The following is an 8444-nucleotide window of genomic DNA, read 5'->3' as shown; positions in this document are numbered from 1 at the left end:
GCCCAGACATACCTGGATGCCCTTATCTGCATGCCTGTGACCAGGTAGAGTTAAAGGAAATAGGGTGTGGGGTCCAGCACTTGTCAGTGACCTCTTGGCTTCCTCCCAAGGTCTGTGTTGTATGCCCGAGGCCAGCCTGACCCCCCTCTGCAACTGGCCCCCTGTTGTGGAGCACAGAGTCGCCTGAGGCAGACACAGAGCAGGAGATTCCCCTCCCTCCCCATCTTGGCTGAGTGCTGCCTTGCAGTGTGCCAAGGTGCTGGGGTGAAAATGCTGTGCAAAGCCTCTGACAGCCAAGTTATTGCCTTCATTTATGTCTCTCTGTGGAGTGACTTGAGGCTTCCCAGTAGCAAAACACTTCAGAGACAATCGAAAAGAGCCGGGGTCTTGACCACAGGAATCCTGGAAGCTGGAGACTCAAGAGTAGACACTTAGCTCTGTGGAGACGCCTCTGAGAGGGCAGAAAGGCAGCTGGGGGCTGAAGGAGAGGCTGTGGGGGCTGAACAGGTGGCATGAGCTGCAGACTAGACTGTGTTGTGGCCGTGGTACCATGTGGGCACTGCGGGTAGCCCAACCAAGGCTGGTGAAGAATCCATCTTGTGCAATAGTGGATTGTGCATCTTGGGTAGCTTTCTACCTGTCCTGTGCCCACCAACTTCAGAAATGATAAGGTACATGGGCTCACAGCAGAGAATCTGCCAGGACTCAAACCAGGACTTGGGAGAGGAGTCGTAGGTGCTCCTAACCTTCTGCTTAATCTTTGTAAAGACAGAGATCACCGTATAACTGTGGCTGCTCTGAAACTTGCTATGTAGACTAGGCTGGCCTCAAACTCACACCCAGAGATCTATCCACCTATTTCTGCATCCCAAGAGCTGATATTAAAGGCGTGCACTACTACACATAGCCTTGAACTCTTACACTTTAGGGTGTCCACAAAGGAGTCCTGTGCCCTCCACACACCACACACACAACCATATCACTTTTCTTTTGCCTGAACTCTCAGCCAAGGCACCACCCCACTGATTGTCGACCGCCTTGACGGGTTACTCTGTCTAGGGTCTGTAACCCGCCTGGCTGGTCAGTTATTCCAGGGTCACGGAGAGGTACCACCTGAAAGACATAGGCTGATAAGAGGAATGAAGCTAAGCATATTTGTCAAAGCCTCAGTTTATTAGAGTCATGGTTACAGCTTATATAGCCCCTGGATGAGGAGCTTGGGGGGCTGGGGCACGGGATCTTGCCACGTGGTCCATTCCGGTCACGTAGGCCAAGAGGTTACGATCAGTCAGGTCATGATTCCTCTGCCAGGAGTTCACAAGTTGACACACCTAGTTCTCTGGATAGTTTGGAATGTGAGGCAGGTTCCGCTAACAGATAGCTCTCTATTAACAGTTAATTTGGATGTGGGATAGGCTTTGTCAATAAAACTATTCTCAATACAATTGGGAAGTGGGGCTCTCTGCAAAACTCCTCACGGCGGTGATTCCTATAATAATTTGGGGGGACATGGCTCCTGACAACTGATATGCAGGTCTATAATAGCTTGAAAGGCTTCCGCCACCAGGCTGTGGGACGTTGGCAGAACAGAAGCCACTTGGGGCTGGCTCACACCAATGAGGACCTAGTTGGAAGGGCATCTGGGAAGCAGCAGAAGATGAGTGTCAAGGACCCTTGGTCTGTTATGGTCCTGGCTGCCACAGCCAGGTGCAGAAACTCGAGACCAGCTGCAAGCTTGCCTTCTTGTTCTCTCCTAGTCACGTAGTCAGTGGGCAACCCCTCAGTGATCCAGGGGCCACCTAGAAGATGTGAAAAGCCTCAGCCAGAAGAGATCTCTTGTAACTCAGTGCCATCCAAAGGGATTGAAGGACTAGAGAATGAATTAATCACAGGAATGATTTCACCAGCTATGCAATGGAGTGCCCCTAAGACCCGAAATAGTGGGTTCTGGAGCTTCTGGGTTGGTAGCCACATCAGGTGCAAGACAGCCTAGGAGCTAGGTGCCCCTCACCTGAGCAACGGCCTTAGAAATCAACCAGCCCAGCATTTTCTGGAGCTCTGGAGCCATTCACTTGTCAAAGCTGAGTGGGGGTTCAAGGCCCTATGATTGACAGTCTGGTCAAACACAAATGATGTCTGGATTTGAACTTGATGTGAGAGTTGGTCCTTATTGAGGGATGGAAGCCTGGAGCTTTGGGATCGACAGTGACTCCAAGGACTTAATTTCATAACTGAAGTAGACTACCGGATGCTCAGCTGGTGTCTTAAGAGACAGAGAATTGGCCACATAGGGGGCCCACCTGCCTCCCAAGAGTCAGAACACTCTAAAGGGCAATGACACTGCTTGGTGTGCTTGTCACCACGTTCCCCTTCCCGACAGCTTTCAGGAATGCTTGGCAGTGAATAGGCTCAGAAAATTGGGCAGGAGAGAGCATGGCTCCAGGAGCCAGCAGACTCAGGCCGGAGAGGCTGGGACCCAGAATGAGATCCCAAGTCCCAGGGCAGCTTTCGCGTATGCATCTGGGCTGAGCAGGTGGACTGTGTGGCCCAGCGTGTTTGCTTTAGAATGTGCACATGAGAGAAGCGAACGGGGGCCGCCAGTCACTGCTGTCACAGCCAGGGCTGGCCCACCCACCCATGAGAGGATTTACCTTAGGTCAAAGGTGGGTGTGTGCAGGTGCTGCGTGGATTGCTGCACAGAGACCCTGAAGCAGTAAGCGTTATAGAGCCAGGAAGTGAATGGGAGCTGCTGGGGGCTAGGGAATGGACGTGAGAAATCGGTGCTTCATGGGGTTCCGGAGAGGGATGGAGGTGGTGGTTGCATGACAATGGAACTGGACTTTAAAAAATGACTAAGGCAGCTAATGTAGAGTTTAAATTATAAATTAAAAAGAGACAAAAACAAACAAACAAACAAAAAAACCACTTAGCCACAGGCCAGCCAGGGCTACGTAGTAAGAACAGGGAGTACCAGTGTGCAATGGTCCTACAGTCGGGCTGCTCTGAGAATCCTCTTCCTTCTGTTCCCTTACCAGCCACAAGGGAGCCTGCAGAGAACCCTGTATCGTGACCATCGTGGTGGGATGAAGATATGAGATATTCCAACACTGCTCCATTTGGCTCTTGGGCTACGAAACAATGGTCTCCAAGAAGCTGGAATTTCCCCGGGAATCTCTGACTGGGAAAGGCGAAAGGTTGAAACCTGGTGCCAGCCAGAAGGCGGTCTTGTCCCTTGGGAAGTGACCCTACACAGTTCTGACAACTTGTCAGACAGCTTTGCAATAGAGACTGGGGCAGAGATAAGGATGGGTCAGTGATGGGCAGGGTCGCACCTGCCCCAAGACTGCTCAGCATCCTTCTGGCTTCTATTCAAACCTAAGCCTCATGTCAGAACCCCAACGACGGCCTTGGGCAGGGAACCTGGAACACTGCTGGACCTCTTTGGTCTTCTTCCCGACGTGGCCACAGAGAAGAAATTTCTCTCTTCCCTTGGCCTGTTAAGAAGAGAAGCAAAGCCGGACTTGTTAGGGCTGCCAGAGTCTAGGCAGTGCCTGAATTCCTCAAAGGAGGGAAAACACAGCTTTGGCCCAGAAACAGCATTCTAAGAACAGCGTGTTTGTCTGAGGATGTGGAGCGAGCGAGGAGGATGGGCCCCAGCCTGAGAGAGATGCACGGGGCTCAAAGCCAGAGAGAGCACGAGGAGAAGCAGGCACCCAAGCCTGTTGCATCCATGGCCCTAGTCCCATGTTTCCTCAGGAAAGCACACCCAATGACTAAGAGTACTCTCTCATCGGAATTCACCCACAAGGCCAAGTCTTTTATTATTATCCTGGTCAGAACTTGCTTCTAGAAGGATCCATGGTCTGGCACCTGCTCACTCCCTAAGTGGCCCAGCCTCAGCCTATGAGTCCCAAAGCTCCACCACCCACTCCCCCGCCTTGGTCACCCCAGCTCATGCCGGTTCTCTAAAGCCAGCACTGACAGAAGGCAATGTCTTGTCCTGGTGATCAGGAAGCAGAGGATTTGCAGATAGAAAGGAGCCAGGAGCCCCTGGGCCAGGGCTAGATTGGGTTTTTTCCTGTGCCTTTCCTGATCCCAGTACCCTGCCAACCCTCAGCTGGTGTCTGCACAGCCTGAGACCGTGGGTAGCGAGCATGTACCAAGGCCAGGTTGCCTCGTCCCTGTCTCGGGGCTCTGGTACGTGACAGGAGACTGGAGTACAAGTGCCAGATAAGAGCCTTTGTGTGGGGCGGTGGGGGGGGGGGGAGGGCACCCACGCAGTGGCCTCTGGAGGTGGGCTCAGCTGAGGGTGGATGAGCTGTTAAATGCTTCAGCAGCAGATCAATTCCACAAAGCAATTGTCCTCCCCTAGCTGGCCCCGGGAGGCTTAACTTAATCACTCTGGAACAATATCAGAAGATGGCCGGGATGCGCAAATTCCCCGCTTCCTGAAAGGAAACAATTGGCTGGACGGCGAGTCCCCAGGGCAGAGTCCAGACAGCTTCATCAAGTCCCCTAGTGTCCCCCTAGGCTTGCTACCCCCACCCCACCTTTATCTCCATTCCCTACCCCCAGAACCTGAGCTCACAAAATGGTTCCTCCTCCCTAACTGGAAAGAACAGAACCAAGCAGAGTGGGGGTCCCGGGCTAGCATCAAGGGGTGTGAGGCCACATGAGATGAGCCCACCTCTGAACATTCTCCTGTGGGTGTCTTCTGTTCTGTCACCCCGTGCCTACCCATGGTCACACCAGGTAGGTGATCGTGGGCTGAGCTGCCACTGTCCTTGGAGTCACTTTGTTCAATTTACAGTGTGGTGGGGTGCCCCGAACTCAGAGACGTAGAACCTTTTAGAGGGCACACAGCCAGGAGCATGGGTACAGGGCTGTGGCTCTCTCTTCAGATCTGGAGGGTCACAGAGGACACAGTCTCCAGAGGAAAATGCCATCCCTGCCATCTGGCCCTCCTCCAGAACCTGGGTTCCCAGGAGCAGCCCTCTAGTGAAAAAAAAGAAAGAAAGAAAGAAAAAAAAATAGAAAGAACCATGAAGAAATATTTTCTATGAATGGTCCAATCACCCAGCCTGCAGCAGCAGCTGCAGCAGGCAGCACACACTTGCCAATGAGACAGGGGTAGCCTCTCCTGCCAGCCAGGAAGGCCCCCTCCCCTGGGGCATGGGATTCCTCTCGCCCACACCTACTCACCCCCAATCTGAAAGCTGTTCCTCCCCTTGTCTGCCTCCCTTCCATCCTTTTAAGGAGAACGCTGTAGATCTAAACCACAAATTAAATTTTTAATGAAACCACACCAGAGTAGTGCCCGTGTGGTGCAATATTGATGAGATTGCAGTGTCCGGCCCACAGGAGCTCACCCCAGAAAGCTTTTTAGGACGTTATGCAATATGGAGCCAAATTAATTATTGGCATCAAAGCTCTGCGCCTCTGTAGAGCTGCTGGGCCAGTGGGTGTAAAACGGGCGCTTTTCATTGTTGTCGGTTCCAACGGCAGTCACAGGAAGAAGGCGATGACTTCACAGAACCAAACAGAGCAGGGTGATGCCCAGGGTGTTGGGGAAACAGGGCAGGGAGGGGGCAAAGGGGAGGGAGAGAGAAAGATGTATGCAGAGAGGGGAAACGATAAAGGAAGAGAGTGTGTAGTGTACTTGGGGGCGGGGGGGGGTGAAAATGAGAGAGAGAGAGAGAGAGAGAGAGAGAGAGAGAGAGAGAGAGAGAGAACACAGAGGAGGATTTAAGACTCCAAGCAGATACTGCAGCAAAATGCAGCAGTTCCCCCCTGGCCATGGGCTTGGCTCCTGTCACTCTCAGCCTCTCCTTCCGGTACTCCCAAGCAGAACCTACTCAAAGGGGCAGTGAGTGTGAGTGACCTAATGCATTCAGCTGGGCATCATACCCACGACCCTTCTCCACAGGGACTCTTGGCCTTCACGAGAGTAGGACCCATGCATGCCTGGATAGAAGGGTGCAGGTGCCAGGTTCTGAGCAGGAGAAAGTGAACTTCCTGGTGGCCAGATCGCTGTCCTCCCAGCAAGGGCCACTCTAGTTCTTCCTCCAGCCCACCCAGGACAACATGGCCTGGGAGGAGCAGCACCCTGGCTTCTGCAGGCACTGGGTCTGCAAAAGCCTCCCAGGATATCAGGTAGGCTTGGGCCAGGAGGCCTCCCAGAACAATAGGACAGGCCCCTTCTTGGCCCTTGGCCCCAAGCCAGCACCCTGTGCTCTGGCCTTTCCAACTCAGATATGGCTTCTTTGGTTCCTCTACTGGCAAGTGAAAACAGTACCTCTCAAAGATAGAAAGCTCCCGAGTTGAAGTGACTTGTTCAAGGTTCTGAGACCAGAGCTGCTACAGTGGGCTTCAGCTTCCTGGTACATTATATACCCAGCCCTGGACCCCCATGCCTAAGGCCAGGATCTATGGGCACCAGAGGCTGCTGTCTGTTTGCAGGTCCAGACAAGACCACCCTTTGTCTCCACCCCAAGATACTAAAGGAACTGGAAAGGGGCCACAGGTCACTTTGTTAGGGTGTCAGATGCCTACTGAAAGGACAAGGGGCAAGGGGGTGTGGTGGGGCACACCTAGTCTCGGCACTTGGGGGGCAGAAGCAGGCAGATTTCTATGAGTTTAAGGACACTTAGTTTACATACCCAGTTCTGTGCCAGGCTAGTCAGGGATATATAGTGAGACCCTGTCTCAAAATTAAATAAAAATTTAAGGACAATTTAGGTTGTTTCCAGGTTCTGGCTATGACAAACAAAGCTGCTATGAACATAGTTGAACACATGTCCTTGTGGCACGATTGAGCATCTTTTGGGTATATACACAAAAGTGGTATTACTGGGTCTTGAGGAAGGTTGATTCCTAATTTTCTGAGAAATCAACATATGGAGCTAGAAAACATCATATTGAGTGAGGTATCCCAGACCCAGAAAGACAAATATCATATGTACTCACTCATAAGTGGCTTTTAGACATAAAGCAAAGAAAAAACAACCTACAGTCCACAACCCCAGAGAACCTAGACAACAAAGAGGATCCTAAGAGAGACATACATGGATCTACATAGGAAGGAGAAAAAGACAAGATCTCCTGAGTAAACTGGGAGCATGGGGATCATGGAAGAGGGTGGAAGGGGAGGTGGGAGCAAGAGAGGGGAGGGGAGAAATATACAGCTCAATAAAAACAATAAAATAAATAAAAAACCGGACACCCTGGGGCAACTGTAGCTCATTCCTGTGGAGAGTCTTGGTCCTCCAAGCCTGTTAGAGACGTGAACACCCTCACCCCTTAGAACACCTGCAGGAAGGTGTGTGGCTGTGCAGAGAAGTTGGGAGCTCCAAGCTGCCTTTTCAGGAGGCCACAGCCTGGGGAAACGATGGGGGCTACAGAACGGCCTGCTCCGCCCTTGCAGGTCTTCGCACACTGCAGTCCCCTCCAGTTTAGCCTACTTCCTCCTTGAGGTAAGTAAGGGGTGGCAGTGGCAGGTTCTCCCTGCACACGGAGTATGAGCAGTGCCGTTCTGTGTTCTTCTGGTGGGCAGCACTTAGGGACTCTCCGTGACAAGAAGGGGCACAATGGGCCGGGGATTTGTGTCTCACCATGTCGCAGCATGACAAGAGACCTAAGGAGGGTCGAAGAGAAAGTAGGCGATGTGGCTGAGGCTGGCCAGGTTCCTGCTGTGAAGTCTTTCCAGTCAGAGCAGAAACAAAAATTACCCCACTTGGGGACCTAAACACACCACCATCAAGGACCCATTCCCTTTTCTCTCCCGTTTTTTCCAGCTATTTAAGCAGCTTAAGGTTTCCAATTTTTCTACCTTCCACATGGGGATTTTTGAGGATGACCCTGCTCCCCACCGCAGGAGCCCCTCTTCATCTGCATGAGTTCCCAGGAAAGATAGTGGTGAGAGACCCTCAGGGCCTGAGAGATCTAGACACCGAGTCAGCAGGAGGCACAGAGAGGTGGGACACCCAGCTTGAATGGCATGGCGTGCCGGTCTCCTCGGTCTCTCCGCTCCTTCTGCACAACCTGGCATGGAGACCCTTCCCGACCTAGCCCAGTTGAGCTGACAACATACCACAGTGATTCGTTGACTGGTGTTCCCCATGTGCCCGGCATTCCACTGAGTGCCTCTCCCCCTCCCTCTAATTCAATTCACATCCTACCCAGAGTCAAGCTGAAACTGGAGACTCAGGGTTTATCCAGGGTTCTCCTCTCCCCTCCCACTGCTCCAGCTTGCCGTTGGCTTCACTTTGAACAGAGTTCCCATTGTATCATTTTTTGACATTTTTACTCAGGGTAGAGTCTGGCAAAGAGCCCAAGGACTTTCTCTAGAACACTTATAATCTTGATCTGGGGACTCGGCAGGGCCGTTGATTCTGGCTTCGGACCTATCACTGAGCCTTCTTACAGACATCTCCTGGTAATTACGG

Source organism: Chionomys nivalis, chromosome 7 (genome assembly GCF_950005125.1).
Source record: "Chionomys nivalis chromosome 7, mChiNiv1.1, whole genome shotgun sequence".
Classification (NCBI taxonomy): domain Eukaryota; kingdom Metazoa; phylum Chordata; class Mammalia; order Rodentia; family Cricetidae; genus Chionomys; species Chionomys nivalis.
This window is presented reverse-complemented; position numbering follows the sequence as displayed.